A 23540-nucleotide genomic window follows, 5' to 3' on the forward strand; every position below is an offset into this window, starting at 1 on the left:
TGTGTGTGTGTGTGTGTGTGTGTGTGTGTGTGTGTGTGTGTGTGCTAGGGCGAGTGTGTTAAAGGCTGGGTCCTCATGGCAGGGATGTATAGAGTGTTGGGGAGGTAACTGGATCATGAGAACTCTAAGCAGATCAATGGATTAATCAGTGATGGGTCATGGATTGGCAGACTGTTGGGAGGTGATGTAGACTTAGATGAATTGTAGTTATGCAGAGCAGGTCCTTGTCTCCAGTTCCTCCTTTTCTCTCTGCTTCTTAGCCTTCATTCATCTCTGCTGTAAGACTCTGTGTTCTCTTCCCTAAAGTTCTGCTTCAACACATATCCAGAAACAGTGGAACCAGATGATCATGAATTGTGAACTCAGACTGTGAGCAAAACAGGATTTTTTTCCAATGTGAGTTAATTCTGTCAGTCATGTTGCTACAACAAAGTAAAGGCAACCAATATAGTTGCTGAACTACTTCACATTCCTGCAATGTTGGTGGATGAGGGCCCACATTTGGTATTTTCTGTTTTTTATTTAATAGTAGTCATGCTAACAATTATGAGGTGGTAACTCATTGTACTTTTGACTTGAGTTTCTCCTGATCAGTATATATGGAGTGATTTTTTTTTTTTTGTGCTTGATAAACATGCACGTACCCTTTTGGAGAAATGTCTATTCAACTCTTTTGCCAATTTTTGGGGTTGCAATTTTTATTTGTTGTTAAGATTCAGGAGTTTGCTATGTATTCTGGATATCAATCCCTTGTTAGTTACATGATTTTCTATTATTTCCCCATCTCTATGATGCCATTTAACTCTGTTGGTAGTGTGTTTTGAGGCACAGCATTCTAAAAATTTTATAAAGTTCAATTCTCTGGTTTTTTGGTTCTTTGTTGTTACCTGGGCTTTTGATACCCAAAGCTAATGTCATGAATGATTTTCCCTAGGTTTGCTTTTAGGGATTTTGTAGTTTTCTACCTTTGATCCAGTGTGAGTTGCTTTTCTACTCAGCATTAGGCAAGTGGTTCCATCATTTTCCACACATGTGAGTAGTATTTCAAGCATTGAGACACTACTTTTTAAATGGTAGATGCTGTGGAATAATCCTCTTGTACACTGTAAAGATTTGTCACCCAGATTGGTTTAATAAAACGCTGATTGGCCAGTAGCCAGGCAGGAAGTATAGGTGGGGCAAACAAACTAAGGGGCATCTAGGTTGCTTCCAGGTTTCTTGCTATTACAAATAAAGATGTTAATAACATAGTTGAGCAAGTGTCCTCGTGGTATGATTGAGCAACCCTTGGGTATATACCCAAGAGTGGTATCATTGGGTCTTTAGGTGGATTGATTCCCAATTTTCTGAGAAATTGCCATACTGATTTCCAGCATGGCTATACAAATTTACACTCCCAACAGTGGAGGAGTGTTCCTCTTGTTCCCCACCCTCTCCAACAGAAGCTGTCATCAGTGTTTTTGATCTTAGCCATTCTGACAGGTGTAAAATGGTATCTCAGAGTCATTTTGATTTGCATTTCACTGATGACTAAGGATATTGAGCATTTCCTTTAATGTCTTTCAGTCATTTGTGATTCTTCTGTTGAGAATCTGTTTAGATTTGTAGCCCATCTTTAAATTGGATTATTTGGTATTTTGCTGTCTAGTTTCTTGAATTCTTTATATATTTTGGAGATCAGCCCTCTGTCAGTTGTGGGGTTGGTAAAATCTTTTCCCATTTTGTAGGCTGTCAATTGTCTTATTTACTGTGTCCTTTACTTTACAGAAGCTTCTCAGTTTCAGAAGGTCCCATTTATTAATTGTTGCTCTTAGTGTCTGTGCTACTGGTGTTACATTTAGGAAGTGGTCTTCTTTGCTAGTGCATTCTAGGCTACTTCCTACCTTCTCCTCTATCAAATTCAGTGTAGCTGGATTTATGTTGAGGTTCTTGATCCACTTGGATTTGAGTTTGGTGCATGGCAATAGATATGGATCTATTTGTAGCCTTCTGCGTGTTGACATCTAGCTATGCCAACACCATTTGTTGAAGATGCTTTCTTTTTTCCATGGTACTGTTTTGTCTTCTTTATCAAAACTCAGGTGTTCATAGGTGTGTAGATTAATGTCAGGATCCTCAGTTCAGTTTCATTGGTCCACATGTCAGCTTTTATATCAATACCAAGCTGTTTTTATTACTATAGTTCTATAGTAGAGCTTGAAGTTGGTAATGCCTCCAGAAGTTGCTTTATTGTAAAGGATTATTTTGGCTATCTTGAGTTTTTTGTTTTTCCATATGAAAAACATTGAGTATTGTTCTTTTGAGGTCTGTGTTGGGATTTTGATGGGATTGCATTGAATCTGTAGATTGCTTTTGGTAAGATTGCCATTTTTATTATGTTGATTCTACCTATGCATGAGCATGGAAGATCTTTCCATTTTCTGATATCTTCTTCAGTTTCTTTCTTCAAGGACTTAAAGTTCTTGTCATACAGGTTTTTCACTTTTTGGTTAGAGTTACCCCAAGGTATTTTATAATATTTGTGGCTATTTTAAAGTATGATGTTCTCTGATTTCTTTCTTGGCCCATTTTTCATTTGTGTATAGGAGGGCTATTGATTTTTTTTAGTTAATCTTGTATCCTGCCACATTGGTGAAGATGTTTATCAGTTGTAGGAGTTCCCTGGTAGAATTTTTGGGGTCACTTATGTAGACTATCATATATCATCTGCAAATGGTGAAAGGTTGACTTCTTCCTTTCCAATTTGTATTCCCTTGATTTCTTTTTGTTACGTTATTGCTGTAGCTAGAACTTTGAGCACTATATTTGAATAGATATGAGGAGAGTGGACAGCATTGTCTTATACATGATTTTAGTGGAATTGCTTTGAGTTCCTCTCCATTTAATTTGATGTTGGTTGTTGACTTGCAGTAAATTGCCTTTATTATGTTTAGGTATGTTCTTTATATTCCTGATCTTTCCAGGATCTTTATAATGAAGGGGTGTTGGATTTTGTCAAAGGCTTTTTTAGCATCTAATGAGATGATCATGTGATTTTTTTTCTTTCAGTTTATATGATGTATTACATTGTTGAACATCCCTGCATCTCTGAGATGAAGCCTCCTTGATCATGGTAGATGATTTTTTTTGATGTGTTCCTGGATTTGGTTTGCCAATATTTTATTGAGTATTTTTACATCAATGTTTATGAGGACGATTGGTCTGTAATTCTCTTTCTTTGTTGCATCTTTGTGTGGTTTGGGAATTAGGGTAACTATAGCTTCATAGAAAGTGTTTGGCAATGATCCTTCTGTTTCTATTGTGTGGAAGAATTTGAGGAGTATTGGTATTAGCTCTTCTTTGAAATTCTGGTAGAATTCTGCACTGAAACCATCTGGCTCTGGGCTTTTTTTGGGGGGGAGGTTGGGAAACTTAATGACTACTTCTATTTCCATAGGAGTTATAGGTCTATTTAAATTGTTTATCTGGTCTTGATTCAATTTGAGTATATGGTATCTATCCAGACAATTGTCCATTTCTTTTAGATTTTTCCATTTTTGTGGAGTATAGGTTTTTGAAGTATGACCTGATGATTCTCTGGATTTCCTCATTAGTTGTTATATCTCCCTTTTTGTTTCTGATTTTATTGGATATTCTCTCTGCCTTTTGTTACTTTGGATAAAGGTTTGTCTATCTTGTTGGGTTTTTCAAAGAACCAACTCTTTGTTTCACTGATTCTTTGTACTGATCTCTTTGTTTTATTTTATTGATTTCAGCCCTCAATTTTTATTATTTCCTGGCATTTACTCCTCCTGGGTGAGTTTACTTCTTTTTCTTCTAGAGCTTTCATGTGTGCTGTTAAGTCGCTAGTATGAGATTTCTCCCAACTTCTTTATTTAGGCAGTTAGCGCTATGAAATTTCCTCTTAGTACTGCTTTCATAGTATCCCATATGTTTGAGTGTGTTGTACATTCATTTTCATTTAATTTTAGGAAGCCTTTAATTTCTTTCTTTATTTCTCCCTTGATCCAGGGGTGATTCACTTGAGCATTGTTCAGTTTTCATGAGTTTGTAGGATTTCTGTAACTTGTGTTTTCGAATTCTAACTTTAAGGCATGGTAATCTGGTAAAATACAGGAGGTTATTCCAGTTTTTTTTTATCTGTTGAGATTTGCTTTGTGATCAAGTATGTGGTCAATTTTAGAGAAGGATCCATGGGGTGCTGAGAAGGTATATTCTCTTGTGTTTGTGTGAATGTTCTGTAGATGTCTATTAAGCTCATTTGAGTCATAATGCCTATTAATTCCCTTATTTCTCTGTTCAGTTTCTGTCTGGCAGACCTGTTCATTGATGAGAGTGGGGAGTTGAAGTTTAAATCTGGTTTTATCCTGGAATATCTTGTTTACTCTCACTATGGCAATTGAGACTTTTGCAGGGTATAATAATCTGGGCTGGCATCCATGGTTTCTTAGTGTCTGTATTCTATCTATCCGGGACTTTATGGCTTTCATATCTCCATTGAGAAGTCAGGTGTTATTCTGATGGGCCTGTTTTTATATGTTAGTTGGCTTTTTACTTTTGCAGCTCTTAATATTTTTTCTTTATTCTGTATGTTTAGTGGTTTAATTATTATGTGGAGAGGGGACTTTTTTGGGGAGTCCAGTCTATTTAGTGTTCTGTAAGTTTCTTATACCTTCATAGGCATTTCCTTCTTTAGGTTGGGAAAGATTTTTCTATGATTTTGTTGAATATATTCTCTGTGTTAGTTATTTGGCAGCACCCTTACTCTGCTAGGAAATGCCACAAAATACGACAAAATCCACTAACAAGAGTTTTTTAAGATAGGAAAGAGAGAGACAGACTTGCACAGGCCTACAGAAAACACACGTGAATCAAGAGAGAGAAGCCAGGGAACATGGCGCCAGCTTATAAAGGCTGTGCTGCGCCTGTGCACACAGGCTCATGTGGCTACTCCACACATGCGTGTAGATCACATGGTTGTGCTGCGCGCTTTCCTGGTCATGCGAGAGGTTTTGGCCCGGAAATGGCTAGGCGGAAGTGTCTAGATCTGCTGGGCATGCCCAACCGTGGGGGCATGTTGTGAATTCATATCATCCCTGACTCTTGTTTTTTAAAAAAAGAAAAAATGGCAGATAAGTGGTATGGGGCATCCTTTCTCTCAAAGACTGCTTCTGGCTGAATGGTGGGCATCAGTTGGCTCTTGGGGGAAATAGGGAAGGTAGCTTTTGAAGTCCTGGGATGATGGTGGGAGTCCTGGAATGAAGTTCTGTCGTCCCTTATTCTGCAGCTGTCCATCCTTCATGGTGTGGCTGGGAACCTTTTGTTTGACAAGATACTGGTGACATAGAAAAAGCTTAGAGAAAAAAAAGAATCATTATTATTTTATTTTTAGAGTTGACATTTATCTGAGGTAGATCTGGCCTGCCCAGATGGAGACATGTTAAAAAGATGGCTGTGATAGAATTAATTATTATTATGGTGTTTTAGTACTCTGCTCATTTTTTTACCTGAGACAAGCCTTATTAGAGGTAGTTTATTTAAGGCATATTTTTTTAATTAGTTTAGATTTAGGAAATGCAGGTGATCAGTTCTTGAGTATTGAACAATGATAGACTGTTATATCCTTACTGCCTAGGTATTTCTGATGGTCCTTTTTGCCTCTAGCTCTGTGTGGCCCTAGTTGGGAAAGGAAGGGGTGATACCTTATTCTTCTGAAATTGGTGACAAGGCAGTGGATCCTGATGTCCTCTGGAGCTTGAGAGTACAAGGCCCTTGTTTATTTTACTGTATATGAAGAGAGATTTTTCTTGAAGGTCGGATAGGTGGAGGTTTGTTAGTAGGATCTAGAGATCCATTAGTAGAAGTCAGAGAACCATCAGAGAGCTGAGAAGGATAAATTCTGAGCACAGACCAAGCAGCTTCCAAATTTATTTTAAAAAATGACAGACTATCCATTACCCAGACTGCCATCATCCCAGGCTCCTATAGTCTTCATAGCATTGGCAGGACAGGAGTCAGGACAGCATCAATCTTTGGCTGCTAGGTCTATAATGTGAAATTTCTCCCTGTGGAGGAGGAACTTGCAGAAGACTAATCTTATTTTGTCAGTGTCTCATTTGTCCAGTCTGGGCCGGATCCCTGGCAGCAGGTGTTGAGTTGGGGCATCTTGCCCAGTGGTCAGTGTTGTCAACAATTCAGGTGGCATCTTCATGTTGTTGTTCCGTATCTTCTTTGGAGACCTTGGGAGTAAGTGCTAGGAGCCAGAGTCTCTGTTTGCTATAATAAGCTTTTTATTAAATAATTTAAATGCCATATTTGTCAGATCTTTGATGGGTTTAAGGATCATTATCTACTAAATATATCTGAGCTAAACAAATCTAGGCCTGATCTTGAAAACATATCTAAGTTTAGTAATAATAACCAGGCCAATTTGTTATCCTGTAGATAGATATATTAGTCAAATGGACCTTTCAGGTTTGGTTTTTCTCTTTATATTATAATAGAACACTTATTCTCTTATATACATTGTATGAGCAGTTAAACTGCAGTGAAGAATCATCAGTTCTTTAAATGAAGAAAACCAACCAGAATTAACCCAACATGGTTAAATCCCCAACAAATTTTACAGTTTTCCTTCACATTCAGTATGGTTTATATCCCATCTAGTCTTTTGTAATTTTTCATGTACCTTTAGGTCAGGCCTTCCCTATTCTGGTACAGCCAGACACGACGAAAGTTTTTAACTTTCCTTTCATTATTCTAGTTTTGTTTGCCTTCTCTTGCAGACAACATGCAAATTTCCATCCAAGTCTTTTCATGTGGTTTCTTCCCAGCAGTTTAGAACATTGCATAAGTACAATATATCAAATAAAAATAGAATATATGTATATATTATAATAAAACATTTATATTTGTATTAATATATAAAAACCTGTATCGATGTGAAACATTTGATATTAGCAGCAGTTTTTTTAATTTTAATCAATAGTAATTTAAGATTTATTTATTATATATACAGTATTTCACCTACATGCATGCTTGCAGGCTAGAAGAGGGTACCAGATCTCATTGTGGATGGTTGTGAGCCACCATGTGGTTGCTGGGAATTGAACTCAGGCCCACAGCCAGTGCTATTAACTGCTGAGCCAGCTCTCCAGCCCCAATCAATAGCAATTTATAATCAATTTTCTTAAGTGATGACAAGTATTTGTAACCCATTGAACCCAAATCCAAATGACCAAAATCCATGTTCCCCCATCCCTACCCCTGTGGAAACAAAAGCATAATTTTTTCCAAAGATAATGTGTCTTTGACTCTTATTCCAAAATCAAAGCTTTTTAAAGTATGTAGACTGGTAATTTAATATTTTTTTCCAAGCAGTATCAGGACAAAGAAGGGTTAAGGTGGGAAACTGCTAGCCAGAAGAAGAGGTATTAACTTTATCATAGTTCTCTGTTCTGTGCAGCTTGTCAGTTGTAGGCAGTAAACTCCCTACTGCCTGTAGCTGCCTGGTCTCTACCTGCCTGCCTGGAGTGAGCACTCCCACCCTCTGTGAGAGCCACACAGCTTGCTGAGGGCCTCTCCTGCAGGCCAAGACCAGCCCAGCCCGTGCTGTGGACCTGATAGCAAGAGAGGGAAGTGGCCCTCATTATGCCTCTCTCTCCTTCTCTTCCAGGAAAATGAGGGAGGCTAGCAGAGAGAAACATGTAACAATTACATGACTACCAAGTACCTGTACATCAGCATTGAGAGAACTGGCAGGAGCTACCTGCTTATCTCAGTCCAGTCAGGGGACCCGGTCCCCTTAAACACACGGAATGGAACAGTAACATAGCAACAGTCAGAACACGGACCGAGACAAAGGCAGTGCACAGATCTGAAAATGAGTCGCCTGACTCTTGGTTTGCAGTTGTGACCCTCTTAGCCTCTCCAGAGAAACCAGGAGAGTCCAATTCTCCCCCAAAGGGCCTCCTGACCCACTAGAGGAGGCCCTGGGACATCTCCCAGGACACCAACCTGCGATCTGCCGGGTGCATCCACCACAGATCTTGTGCGGGCTTCACAGAGGGCGCTCTCACTGCCACAAATGATCACAGACTGGAAGAAAAAACTCACCTGGGCAAATGTGAAAGTTACCTGATAATAGGTGCCATAAGACTCAATGGAGGGTGGTTGTGGTGGGTTTGGAATCTCTGTGGAATCTCCAAAATGTTGTACCCAGAGTCCCTGAAAGACCACCAAGAGACCAAATCTGGTGCAAAAGTAAAGAGTCTTTTTATTGTTTTGAGTTAATTTGGGTCTCTCTGTCCATCTGATGCAACAGCTGAGCAGGAGAGTCCCCGAGTAGCAATCAAGCAGGATTTTTATAATGGTTAGGATAGGAGGTCTGGGGGAATTCCAACTCTATATAGTTACAAGCTCAGGATTGGTGCTTACTTAAGGTTAGAGATGGTTGATTTGAACTGATTGGGAGTTGAAGCTGCAAAGAAATTGCCAAAACCTCTAGCAATCTATCTTATTGTATCTATTTTGTCAGCAGATCCATTTCCTCTGATAGCTAGACATCCCATTTTTATTTTCAGGAAACTCATTCCCTCTGACAGCTATGGTACACAATCTACAACAGCAGAAAACACCCCACAGGACATATCTGGTGCTTTGTTTATTATGCCTAAAGGTTATATCATATCCTTTAGGTTATGTCAGGAAATGTCTGGTGTGCAGCTCCTAATTGTTTGGGTCTAGGGGTGAAGGAGAGCAAATCCTCTTTTTTTTTTTTTTTTTTTTTTGGACAATTTGTCCAAGGGCCTGCTGCCCACTATCTGACCCTTCTCTAAGATGGCTGCAACCCTGGTGGCAACTGTGTGGACAGTACCACTTCCGGGCCCACATTACTAGATACTACACGAAATCAGGCTGAGCAAGCTGGTGAAAATAAGCCAGTAAACAGAATTCTTTCATGACTTCTGCATCAATGCCTGCCTCCAGGTTCCTGCCTTGAGTTCTTGCCCTGACTTCCCTGGATGATGGACCATATGCTGTAAAGTGAAATATACCCATTCCTCCCCACGTTGCTTTTGGTCATGTGGTTTGATCATAGCAATAGAAATTCTAACTAAGACATTGGATATACCTGTGGGGATTATCTTGATTATGCTAGTTGATGTGGGATGACCCACGGAAACACCTGGCAGCACCATTCCCCAGGCAGGAGGTCCTGAACTGTATGAACTATAGAAATCTTTTTACAGAGTGGGCAGGACAATAGTGCAAAGCCCTAGACCACCATCCTGTAAGAAACTGTAGTGGAATGTGGAGATAACTGTGGTGAAGCACTTTGAAAGTTTGGTGTCATCTGTTCTGAGCATGTGTCAGGTGTAGTGAAATTTCTAAGTGGTCTTGTTAAATAAAAAACATGGAGCCAAATATAGGCATGAAAGCCTTAGAGATCAGGGAAATAGTGAGAGCCACCAGCGAACCTTAACTCACCATGCCATAGCTTCCAAAGAGAGCTACTTCCTGTCCACCCTAGCCTTTATTGCCTTGCCGTTCTGCCCTCTCGTTGGCTCTTAGCCGAGCTACCTCACTTCCTTGTCCATTGCCTGTCAGTACAGACCTCTAGGTCTCTATGGTTGGTACTAGGATTAAAGGCCTGTGTCACTATGTTTGTTCCCTAGTGTGTCCTTGAACACACAGAGCCCCTGCCTGCCAAGTGATCAGATTAAGGGTGTGTGCTACCACTGCCTGACTTTTGTGTTAATGGCTCACTATTTCCTCTGATCTCCAGGCAAACTTTATTTATTAACATATAAATAAAATATCACCACATTTCAGCACAAATAAAATATCATCACAGTCAGGTGATCATAGATGTTCACAACTAAGAAGATACTAACCTGTTAGCAAGATCTAATGCAGCATAAAAATATTTTGTTTATTGGTATCAATTATCTGTCTGTTTTATTCTGGAGTATTTATGAGACCACTGTTTATCCTTTACTCAGATGAACTTAATGTAACTGGTGCTGGCTGCTTAGTCTAGCCTAGGTCAATGGAGGAGTAGTTATGTATGTCTTTGTATATGCTGGCACCTGTATTCTTGTCTGGGTGAGCAGTCTATGTGCCCAGAAGAGAAATATACATAGTTTTACTAGGAGGAAACAGCTGTCTACCCTCATCAGGCTTAATTTCTTTTGCCTGCATTGTTTGACACAGATGTTTAGTAACTGGTGCTTAATGCCTTTGACACTTTTGGAGAGTCTAGGAACTGAGTCATGCCTGCTTCTAGCATCTACTGAATCCAAAATATTTTTTAATCCTTAAATATTTATTTATTTTATGTGTTTGAATGTTTTGCTTTCATGTTTGTATGGGCACAATGTGGGTGCATGATAGCCATGGAGTTCAGGAGAAGGCATTGAATTCCCTGGAACTGGAATTATGGATGATTGTGAGCTATCCTTGTGGGTGCTGGGAACTGAACCCCCAGGTCCTCTACAAGAGCAAACAAGGGATCTTAACTACCGAGCAGTCTCTTCAGCCACTAAATATTTCTTAATATTAACAGAAGACCAATACATCTACAACTTAACCCAGGGCTTTTTGTCACCCTTCAAGGCCCTCACCTGCCTGTGATCACTGTTAGGGAAGGGGCTGAGGATGTTCCCACAAGTGGAAACCTTCTTCTTCTATGGCAGCAGTTCTCAGCTTATGGGTCTCAACCCTTTCACAGGGGTAGCCTAAGACAATCGGAAAACACAGATGTTTACTTTATGATTCATAACTAGCAAAATTACAGTTACGAAGTAGCAACAAAATAATCTTATGGTTGGGGTCAGCACAACATGAGGAAATGCATTAAAGGATTGCAGCATTAGGAAGGTTGAGAACCACTGCCCTATAGGGAGTTGCAGTAGGAATCAATCACCTGCTACCTTCTTAGGGTTTTGCTTTTTACCACTATGGCGAACTATTAGTGAGCCCCAAAGCTTCTCCCAAAGACCCACTGGCACCAAATTTGGTCTTTTATATCCTTATTTCCTAGGGACTCTGGTTTGGTGTAAATCTGCCCACAATTGCCTCTAAGTGACATGTTTGACTTTTTTTTTTAAACTTGTTTTATCACCTTGCAGAGCTTGTTTGCATGTTGACCCAAGTAATTCTGATCTGCAGCAACCCACCTCACTTTACAAAGATCATGTCCTAACATGGGACTCACCAAAGCCACTAAAGCTTCTTTTTGGTCCCAAGGTTCCTGATAAATTCATCCCTTTATCAACTCTTTTTTTTTCTCCTATATTCTTTCAGATAGGGTCTCTCTCTGTGTAGCCTTTGCTGCTCTGTGGACCAGGTTAGCCTTGAACTCACAGAGATCTGCTTGCCTCTGCCTCCCAAGTGCTGGGATTAAAGGTGTGTGCCACTGCTAAGCCTGGCTTCCTTCATCAGCTCTTATATGAACAAAGTCATCTCTGACACTGTGGGCTGAGCATCAAATACTGATGTTTTTATATTTAGTTTTTATTATTATCTTTGTCTTATTTTCTCTCTTTTACTATCACTTTTTCCATGGGTTCTAAGTTCTTGGATCCAAAAAGGGCTCTTTAGCACAGATTAACTGCTACTTTTTCTTGTATCCTTCCAACTCCAAGAAACAGCATGACATCATCTGTGTTTCATCTTCTTACTGAGCAAATCCCCACTGAGCCTTTGACTCATCCTGGCCTTGAGCCACATGTTCATTGTACACAGCAGTGGCCACCTTGAGCAGCCATCTTTTCCTTAGACACAGGCGTCACACAATGGATGCCGTTCATCAAACAGACATGCCACCCTGTAACACATAGAAGACGACAGCCTCACTGGGATTTCCTCGTGAACTCCCCACCCATACTTTTCTTTTGCATGGAAAACTCAGCTTTGGTAGAGTATCTCAGCACCCACATGTAGGAGCCATGAAATGGCTAACATAGAAAGTAGGCACACTATCTCATACCAGAAAGGAAAAGGTACTAGCCATTTCAAGATCTCTGTTGGGAACTGAGGAAGACTGGAGTGGATGTTGTCCTGAGTGAATGTGTATTATTGACAAAAACCAATGTCTCAGACCTTTGGGAATTGACAAAGCCTTCCTTTGGACAGGTTCAGGAAATAGGCTAAGACTTCTGGTCCTTGTGTGTATAAAAATTAGCAACTGCAGTTTCCATCTCCCAGATATTTACAGCTTGAGCTTGGTCCCTGTAGATCCCTCCTACTGAGACCAGTTGACTCCTCCTCTTCCCTGGGCAGTACATTAGTGTGTGTGTGTGTGTGTGTGTGTGTGTGTGTGTGTGTGTGTGTGTATAGGGGGGATGTTGAGGGTTGTTTCACAGCTGTTGTGGCCCCATCAGAGGGAGCACATACACCTCATCTCAGCTTTTCTGTACATGTGTCTGACCTTTCTTCATTCTGTGGTTGTCCCAGTCAGGTTTTGAGGACCAAGATGTGGACAAGGCAGATTCCACTTTGTGGATGACCCACCCTGAGGCTCTTCAGCTTCAGTTTCATGAGTTGCTACCCTTGTTCATCATTGATTCTCTTGGTCCATGTTCAGGCACCATTTATATTGTGTGTCACTATTTGTGGAGTGAACATTTGTCTACACATCCCAGATAGTGAGTCAATGACAGATCAATGTACGGATGCCACCAAAGGCCAACTTGGTGAAGCGCTGAGTTTTATTAGGTTTTTTAAAGGAGTATGGCAGCAGGATTACAGGAGCAGAAATAACTCAACTATAGCTGCATCTCTAAAGCCCACCCAAGCATTAGTGATAACCCATAAAAATTGGAAACCTGGAATGCATTGCATAGTCTACAGGCCCCTTGACATGTTGGAGAGCATCCTTTCTAGGTAGCTCTGTTGCTGAGTCTCTTCTAGGCACCTTGGCTGCTCTCTGCTTCTTCCAGGCAACTCAGCTTGTCTGAGGGAGTCTCTCAGCAGTCCACACTGCTTATATAAGGCTAAGGAGGGAGGGGGGTCTAGTGAATCTGGTCATTTTTAAGACTTTTCTGAAGCTATTGAATTCTATACTTCCTTATTCTAATGGATTTCCCTGCAGGATGAAAAATTTTACCTCTCCTTAGAATAGTGGTTCTCAACCTTTCTTTTTTCTTGCTACTTCATAACTGTTAATTTTGCTACTGAGCAGTGTCTCAGTTCCAAGGTTTTAGGGTCCTGGAGAAGTCCCACAAAAGACCACCGTCCAGGTATGTAGTTAGCAAGAGTGTTTATTATCTTGAGAAAGATTCCAGCATGTTGGGGTTGACTGCCCTACACAAAGGAAAATGGTGATGACCCCAAGAGAGGCTTGCAGGCTCCTTTTAAGCACAACTAAGGGGAGTTCCTAGAGCAGTTAGGTCATCTCGTATGTGATTGGTTTAGATAAGTGACAATCATATTAGTATGTTCTAATTGGCTAGGGCTAGTCAGAGGCTGTTTAAGGTTACAGCTTTTCCACTTTTGGGAAGGCCTGGACAAGTTCCAGGCTTTGTCCTTATTTGATTATCACTTTGAGCTGCTAGCTATAGCTCTGGCCTTGCCCGGTACTACATATACCAGGCCTCCTTGTCCTTGCTTTTGGTGTTATTGGAGGTTGGTTGACCTTTATTCAGGCATCTTCCTAAGAAACTGCTTGCTCAGTCTCAGGAAACTGAAACTGAGGCCTGATCTCTGACAGAAGACTGAGCAGCCTGTTATGGCATCTGCTCAGTCCTCTCATAAGGGCCATCAAAAACATGTGTTTTCTGATGGCCACACTCTGCAGGTTGAGAACTGATGCCTTAGAACATTCTCTAATTTCACCTATCCTTTAACATCTTACATTTTAACAAGCTTGCCTTCAAGAAGGAAGGTTTTAATTCTGGAGGAAACTACTATCCAACAGCTACTGGGGTAGATCAAAAGATGCAGCATTATCAAATACTGATATGAGGAGGAGGGAGCTAGATTACAGCAAAGGACAGGAACTGGAGACACCAAACAGTCCAGATAATGTGGACGTAAAGAGTTGGGAGAGGTCCCCTGACTTGGGTATGCATAGAAGACCAAGGTCACCACCTGGTGCCTGAGGCAGAAATCTGAATGCTTGTGGACCTGGCACCACTGGCTCCAGTGCCCCTTCTAGCTCCAAAGCCAGTTGGTGTTTTCTCCAGATGGATGTTGGTCACAAGACTGAGAGGTCTATCCATCATTAAAAATGTGTTGTAGGGGGTCAGGTGAGATGGCTCAGCCAGTAGGAAAGAATTTGCCATGCAAGCACAAAGACCTATTTGATTTCTAGAACCTATTGAGCCAGGCTTAGTGGCTCATGCCCTTAATGCCAGTACTCAGGAGACGGAGGCAAAACCTTCTTCTGGGATGAGGCTCAGAGAAAATTACAAAGCCTTCCTCTGGTCCTTGTGTGGATGTTGATGGCATGTGCAGGAAAAATGTCCACCACAGCTTTCTCTCCCCTTAGATATCTATGGCTAAAAGTCTTCTCTCCTTCAGGGACTGCTTTTACTTGGATCGCTAAACCTGCCTCCATGATAAATGCTGCCTCCTCGTAATCAATAGCATGTCATAAGCTCACGGAGTTTCCAGGGTGCTGCACTTTGTCCCGCCAAGGGTCCAGTCTACCTGACCCCTGTTTTTTGTGTGCACCTGTCTGTGGTTGTCTTTTCTCCATCTCCTCATTACTCCAGGCAGGTCTCTCCGAAGCTGTGCTGGATGTGACACAAGATGGATATAGTAATCACGAATTGTCATTAAATAATGTTAATAAAATAGGTTGACTTCTTTCCATAAAAATTAACTGCCATGAGAACTTTCTTTACATTGTACATAATTGGGAAATCAAGCAGCTAATTTCAGAGATTCAACCAAAATTAGAATAAAACCTTAAAAAAGTATTTTCATTTTTAAAAATCTTATGTGAATGGGTGTTTTGCTTGCATGCATGTTTGTATATTACATGCATGCAGCACCCACAGGGGCCATCAGATCCCCTGGGGCTAGAGTTACACATGATTGTGAGCTTCCATGTGCGTGCTGAACCATCTCTCCAGCCCTGAAAACTGTTTTTAAAATTAGTATAAGACTGTGGTCTGTGACAGACAGAAAATAGTTGAGGGTGGCTTTGGTGACGGACAGTTCTTCCTGGAGGAATGCCACATTGCCCCAGTGCTGGGAGGAAAAACCAAAGGCAACCTAGTGGTTTCCTTGTGTTGAAGGGACAAATCAGAACTCAGGAAAACCTAGGCTAGAGTTTGTGCGAGGGAGTATTAGAGAAGGGGCTATGTGAAGATAACTGCATGGGGACGTTAAAGAGGGGAACTCCTGGAGGCCAGGAAAAAGCGGAATCAGAAAGAAACAGCCCCCTACTGTCTGGAGTCCTCCAAGTCTGAGCCTCAGTCCCATCATATGCATGGAAGTCCTCACACATCTATACAGGGAGTCCTCAGCACCAGCTAACAGGTCTAAGAGAAAGACCTCTTTGAATGGTCCTCAAGAAAGCTCATCAGAGGCTTCACTGAGCCTTAGAATTAATCCAACCTTCTTTAAAGGTAGACAACAAAATCCAGCATGTGACTAAACTATGTTTCAACATGGTAAAACCACGATGTCTCACATTGTCACCAGACATAGAAAAAAGTTAGATAAAAAGGAGCCACAAGAGGAAGAAAATCAGCTAATAGAGATGTGGTCAGAAATGATAAAATCCATAGACAGGACCAGAAATATCAATTATATGTTTTTCAAGGATCTAGAGGGAAACACAAGGAGAAAGAAACTGAAGATATGAAAAGACCCAATAGAAATTTCTAGACATAAAGCTTACAGTGTGGAGTGGGCTTCTGCTGGGCATGTGGCTTGCCAATAGCATAACTCCTATTCTGCTTGACTGTGAGCAGGCACCACACAGCTCATACTTTCATAAAGCCCTTCAAAGAACTGAGGTCATGCAGCAAACAGGTAAACTGAAGAGCAAGGGGCTCTTCTGGGGGCTGGAGAGATGGCTCACTGGCTAAAGGCTCTTGCTGCCAAGCCTGAAGACCTGAGTTTGATTCCAGGCACCTACCTGGTGGTGGGAAAAACTGACTCAAGTTATTTTTTACTTCCACACATATGCTGTGGTACTCACATCCCTCATATTAAATCAATCAATCCGTCCATCAATTGATAAGTATGGGGGGAAAACACTTCAATTTAAAAAGAAATAAGAAAGAAAATGACACCATTTACCAGATGTTTTGCCCGTGGTGGAGCTTGACGGGAAGAAAGATTGAGGAACTGCCAAACACCTACTCCACCCCACCCCGGGGATGGTGAGCTAGCGGACCCAAATTCTGTCTCCAGAGCCTATGTAAAAAGTTAGGCATGGTGACATGTGCCTTTAATCCCAGCAGCGGGGAGGTGGAGAGAGCAGATTCCTGGGGTTCATTGGCCAATCAGCTTAGCTTACTTGACAAGCTCCAGGACCCAGTCAGTTTCTGTCTCAAAAATGGGGCTGAAGCAGGATACCCAAGCAATGACCTGTGAGATTGACCTGTGGGCTTACAGGCATGCTCACATACACACACACCCTCCCCTGAAGCTGGTACAAACATAATAGTTGGGGGTTGGAGTGATGGCTCTGTGGTTAAGAACATGTACTGCTTTCAGAGAGGACCTGAGTTTGGTTCCCAGCACCCATGTCAGTTGGCTCACAGTTGCCTGGAACTCCAGCTCCAGGGGATCTGAAACTCTTTTCTGGCCTTTGCATGCGCAAATGGCCAGCAGACAGGCATGCAAATGCATAATTAAAAATAAAAATAAATTTTAGGAAAAGCATATATAAGAGCTAGAATTTTAGCAAATTCTTCCAGGCTGGCTGAGTTAGCAAATGGATCTGTTCCAGGTCTGAGCAGACAGGCCAGGCCACTGCTCCATTTTGTGTGGCTCTCCCTTGGCCATCATGGGAGGGTCTGGGAGCACAGATACTGGCTGGCCTCCATAGTGCTTTCCAGAACAATTTTCACCATCATTTCTTCCAGTGTTCCTCCTACCCTGCCCTAGAGGTGGGGGATCTTTGCCTGACAGCAGGATTTGCCTTGGCTCCCATTAGCCACACATGTTTAGGTTTTATTCTAGAGGAAAAGCAGTAACCTGAGCTGAACTCCCTGGGTGTCTTTACAGCCATCGAGGGCTCTGAATGAGAAGGAAAGACATGTAGATCCCCAGACAAAGGCAACAAGGTTGACTTAGACATGCACATGAGAGGGGGGCGGGGCTTTAATGAGATGTAATCCACTCAGCATACATTAGCTCCCTTTAGGAGCTCAGTTTAATAGTTTCCATCAATTCAACATTGCCAGTCTCTTGCCAGAACATTGTCCTCACCCTACGGCAAAGAAAGTCATGTGCCCTGTGGTGGTTTGAATGAGAATCCACCCCCCCATACACACACACACACACACACACACACACACAGACACACACACACACACACACACACACGAGGCCTCATATATTTGTATGCTTAGTCCTCAGCTGATGAGCTGTTTGGAAGGATTAGTAGGTGTGTCCTTGTTGGAGTAGGCGTGTCCATGTTGGAGGTGTGTCACTGGGGGTGGGCTTTGAGGTTTCAAAAGCTCACATCAGTATCTGGCTCTCTCTGCTTGCTACCTATGGATCAGTATGTAAAACTCCCAGCTTCTGCTCCAGCACCATGCCTGTCTGCTTCCTAGAATGACAATCTTGGACTCACTTCCTGAACTGTAAGCCATCCCCCAATTAAATGCTTTCTTTTCTAAGAGGTGTCTTGGTCATGTGTCTCTTTATAGCAATAGAACACTGACTAAGACACACCCCTTATCCTCTACTCACTTAATCCCTCCATCTCCCCCAGTCCTAGGTAGTCATTTGTGGTATTATGCAGGCCAATAAACTTATCTGGGGTCAGAGAACAGGATGGCCACAATATTAAACATGAGGATAGGCGGAGGTAGCACACGCCTTTAATCCTAGCATTTCAGAGACAGAAATACCTCTGGATCTCTGAGTTCAAGGCCACATTAGAAACAGCCAGGCAAGGTGACACACGCCTTTAATCCCAGAAATCCAGCCTTTAATCCCAGGGAGTGACGGCAGAAAGTAGAAAGATATATAAGGCATGAGGACCAGAAACTAGAAGCATTTGGCTGGTTAAGCTTTTAGGCTTTTAAGCAGCACAGTTCAGCTGAGATCCATTCTGGATGAGGACTCAGAGGCTTCCAGTCTGAGGAAACAAGACCATCTGAGGAATTGGTGAGGTGAGGTAGCTGTGGCTTGTTCTGCTTCTCTGATCTTCCAGCATTCACCCCAATAACTGGCCTCAGGTTTGATTTTATTAATAAGTACCTTTAAGATTCCTGCTACAGTCATTAATTTACTTTGCATATCCTGGACATTTCAGATGAAGGAAGTTATATGAATGTGTGGTCCTCAGTGACTTACTTTGTAGTGTAGTGTTTCTAAGGATCACCATGTTGTAACACATATCAGACTTTCTTTTTATTGTTGCATAATATTCTACTGTATGGATGTGCCACAAGCTTTTTTATTTATTTTTTTGGGGGGAGGGGACGGTTTGAGACACAGTTTCTCTATGTAGCTTTGGAGCCTTTCCTGGAACTCATTCTGTAGCCCAGGCTGGCCTCGAACTCACAGAGATCCTCCCGCCTCTGCCTCTCAAGTGCTGGGATTAAAGGCATGCGCCACCACCACCTGGCTCTATTTTTGCTGCTATAAACAACTGTGCACATGTTTTTTTTTTCCCATGGGTTAGGTTTTGGTTTCTCTTTGGTATGACACAGAATTATACTTTCTCATTTGTTTGGTAGCCCTGTATTTACCATTTTGAGGCAAGCTGTCCTCCAGAGACCTCTAAAACCCCACTTTACTGGAGAGCAGTGTCTACACTGACAAATGACAAAATCAACCTTTCAGAATCCTAAACTCATTTGGAACTCAGAACTCATTTAGAAGAGCAAAGAAATCATTGAAGCGGCTGAATGTCAGTCAGAATGCTTGTTTGGGGGCCTTGCTCCACTTCTGCCCTCCTTTATCAATGCCACCATAGCTCTGACCACTACACAGTCTGTAGCCAGTGTTGGTATAAACCAGGAGCAGGAAAGCCTTTGTGGTGGACAGCTGGGTTCAGAAGGCTGGTCACAGAATCTACATTTGATAGCCCTAGAAAAGCCCCATTCCCAGGCTGGAGTTGTGATCCCCATCTCCAGCATGTTCTTCAAAGCCAACCACAGGTTTCATACCACAGTTGGCCATGGTGCAAAGACCAGTTAGAACCAAGCAACTGGTCCCTCTTTGGGTGCCAGGCACTTTGAGATAAGTGTGTTTTATGAGAAATTGAGAGTTCAAACATAGGTTGCTGAGGGTCCATGTCATACCCATCCCTCCTCCCAGTGCTGCACCATGGCTCAGGTTTGGGTGGTTCTCCACCTCCTGCCTCAGCCTCCCAAGTTGGGATATAGGTATTTGTCACTATAGCCAGCTTAGGAACCACTCTTTCTTTAAAGACAAGAGAAAGGAAGGAAGAGAGATGGAGAGAGAGAGAGGTGGGGGATGGATGAGGAGGGAGAGAGATTGGGAGAGGGAGAGAGAGAGAGGAAGGCAGGGCTCTCTCATGAAGAAAGCCGGTGCTTTGAGGTAACAACAAATAGCCTAACCTTCATCTGCTGTGATGGAGACTGGAGACATGTGAGGAGGTGAAGTTTTTGTAAGTCTGAGACAGGTAATTCCCCTCCACGTTTGCAGCAATGTATATATTTGTTAGAGAAAACCAGCGTCTCCAGCTGAGCTAGTGGCATTTCTACTGATTGGTAGTGAGGCCAGCTATTGGGAATCCCTGCCAATGTGAAGCGGATTAGACAAGGGATTGTAAAGACAACAGTAGTTTCCGTTTATTGAGCACTCACTAAGGCTATGTCTGTGCTAGCTGTTCATTAGCTCTGTGGGGGGCTGACAAGACCAACAGGGCACTGGATTGAATGACCTCTATGTGACCTTCAGCCCCAGGACTGTGAAGTCAGAAGCAGCATTAGGCAATTTGTCCGGCATAAATACATCTGTTGGCTCTTATCTCCATTATTATCTTGGAAAATGCTCTCAGTTCTCTAACCATGTAAAGCTTGAGGTTGGGTGTCAATGGCTGGTCCAACCAATGCTTCCTTTTGCTGCTCTTCCTTCCCCATCCTCAAAACCTGCAACATAAGCGTGTCATCTGAACTCTTAGCTGCTTCCACAGAGAACCTTGGGAGAACACGTCTCTTTCTCAGTGTTGGACACAAACAGAACAAAGGAATCCATTTGCATGCACCCGAGAAAGGGACACCTCCCTGGATGGTCTTGCCGTGTCTTCTCAGTAAAATTATGACCTGCCTCATGATTAGATAGAGGAATGGATGTCTCTGTTATCTTTTGCAATCACCCTGGCTACCTTGGAAGTCTTGGGGTCTTTTGCCAAAATATACCCACAATGACTTGCTAACCTATGCTGCAAATATGAATTTAACAAAATTGTTATTTTCTGGCTTGATCTTGGGGTGTTTTTTAATATACTATTTTATATGTTCACATCTAAGTTCCTGTCATTTATTTAATCCCTCCAAGTCCTTTTTCCACAATTAAATATTCCGGAAGATGTATAAAACCACTAGCTCCAGACTAAACAGAACAAAAAGGTGATAATTTAGATTAATACATTTTTAATGGACTTTTTTTGGAGGCTTACAGACACAGGAACAAAAATAAAATTGCTATATGGTTGCCACACTTCAGAAAAAAAGTCAAGTTTGATGATAAATACGGCCTTAGCGAACCAGCCAGAATGGGTAGGGTCTGAATAGGATTTAAAAACCCAACTGTGTGCAGAAATTAGAGTTTTGCCCTGAATCATATGGAATTACAGTGCTGGGTGCGTGTGCCATGCCTACACAATAAAACCCAGAGGAAGCAGCTATTTCTGTTGGTTTTATTAAACCAACCAAGCAATTTAATTCTTTTGTTCAGGAGAGTTCTACTTCATTGATTAACAAAAGCAGGGATATAATTTTTTCAGCCTTTTTGAAAAGCCTGAAATGTCAAGCCTTTTAAAGCAGATTATTGTGCCTCTGTGCAGTGAATACAGCCAGAGTAACCTTTTGTCTACAATTAAATATTCTAGCATAAATATAAAAGAAAATCAGAGATGGGAAAGATTGACTCACAAGAGATTGGAGAGGTAGATCCCCACACTGATAGTGCAGCAGCTCGCTTCTAATTAAATATGCGGCTGACTCTCCACGCATTTGCTTTCAGCCGCACAGAGGAGAAGCGGCTGAGGAGTGGAAGGAAGGAGTCTATCACACCATCTCTCTGTCCACAGGCTTTCCTTGGGGCTTATGAAGGTATTTTAGAATTTTTATATTGGCATTTTTCAGGGGAGATAAAGGTGAACCCTCAAGGGCAGTCAGACCTCCGTCTTGAAAGTTTAGTTTTGCTTGTTGCTCTGCCAACCCGACTTTCATAGCTCTCTTATTAGTCAGAGACCAAGGTTGACAGCGACGACTTTTGTTTGGAAGGCTGAAACCATCCAGTTAGGCTGCAGCACGAAGTGACCTTTTGTTATTTTGAATTGGGGCTAGTTATTGATTTTTCTCTTCTTTAGCCTATCGCATGATAAAGTCTTTAATGCATATTTTCGTATTTGTATCATAAGAGTATGAACCCAGAAAGCAAAATTCCAGTATCCTTTAGCTGTTTCTAACAAAATGCATTTTAGAAAATGATAAGGTTTGCAGTTGGACTCGGGTTTATTGATATTCATAAGCCTTTCATCTTCATACACACTCACGGCATCTTCAGAGAACTACTTAAACATGGCACTCAGAAAATGCTGATGACATGGAATACGGCTGATCCTCTTAGGGTCTGCTGCTTACACAGAAAAACTGGAAAATAATAAGAACTGAAATCTCTACCCCATAACTTTGCCTTTCCATTCCAGGTCCTGACATTACGGAGTGGACTAGGATTACTCTGAGGAACGTTCGTTGCCTGTTGCGCGTCTTATATGCACATAGAACCTTTCCCGTTTGTAGGTGAAATTTATGCTCGGTTGTGAAAATAATTGATGGCAGATAGGCTTGAAACAACACTGGAACTCAGTTGGCTTTTCCTTTGTGTATGTGCTGTAAGTGTTCCCTGGGTTGTGGTTTTTAATACAATCAGACACCTGGGGGCTTTTGGAAGCATGCCACTGAGAAAGTCTCCATATTTGTAAATTAATAGTTTGTACTACCCAAAAAAACCGGTTGGGGCAATAATTGAATGTTAGGAATAAAGCTTAAAAATTTTCCACCTTGTAAGGTTTCCCCTCTTTTAATAAGCAAATTTTTCAAGTAACAGGCTCCACTGAAGGGAGGCACAGTCTCAGTAAGTCTTAATGTGCTATTTGCATTTTCTCTTATTAGTAGAAAGAGTGTGCTCAATGCAGTGTTTAACAAGGACTGTTTAAGCCAGGGTTCAAACTTAGCCTTCTGACAGGAAACAGGGAAATGTCTTTGGTTGCCAATACTAAATTGTTAAACTTCATACATAAAACATCAAGTCACATTAGAAATTAGGAATTTTTAAATGCCAGGAATGTGTTTGATGATTTAAAAAATTGAAATGTGACAGGCTGGTTTATAAAGACATATTCCATCAAAGGTAGCAATCTTCATACCAATTTGTCTTTCCTAAGTGGGCTAAGATCGTCACTGAAGCTTTGTGTGTTTAAGGTGGAATTTTACACCTGGGATCAAGCATGTAGTATAGATGAAAATGTATAACATGCATCTCTCTTGTATGTCTATGTAAAATGTGATGCATGTCTCATATTACCTGCTACCCTTCTGATATCAGCGCGTCGGTTGTTTGACCAACAGGAATTAAACATGCTGGTATTCTCTGGGGAAAAGATCCTTTTACTAAGAGGCTTCCCCCCCCACACCCCAGGTGAGAGATACTATAGTGATCAAGTACTATTTCTATGGCCAGAAATAAATAATAATAGCAAGCAAACAAAACCAAAGAACCCAAGAAGTAAAAAGTACCAACAGCTACCTTTAAAATGATAAGACACGGATCTTCCAACCCCACTGACAATTGCTAGGATTTCATCCTTGACTTTATTTTTCTTTTGCATCTCAAATGTGCTGTTGTCTTTGATATATATGTATATTGTAAGTAATTTAGCATGCGATTGGCCATGTCTCTGTTCTCTTGAAAGAGCATGTATTTATGCTCTGGCGAGAGGACGAGTGAGTAAACTGTTGAGTTATTTCTGAAGTTGTTTGCCTCCTGTGAGGGAAGGGGACTCCGGTATGCAAACTGAAAATGACTCTGCTCTGCAGGCACATGTTTATCATGCTCCCCTTTCAGGAGATTACATTTAGTTTACTCAAAACAAAAGATAGCCTGTCACCTTACCTGTGAATATATTATTTTTAGCAGATCTGAAA

Source organism: Onychomys torridus, chromosome 6, assembly GCF_903995425.1.
Source record: "Onychomys torridus chromosome 6, mOncTor1.1, whole genome shotgun sequence".
In the NCBI taxonomy this organism is placed as follows: domain Eukaryota; kingdom Metazoa; phylum Chordata; class Mammalia; order Rodentia; family Cricetidae; genus Onychomys; species Onychomys torridus.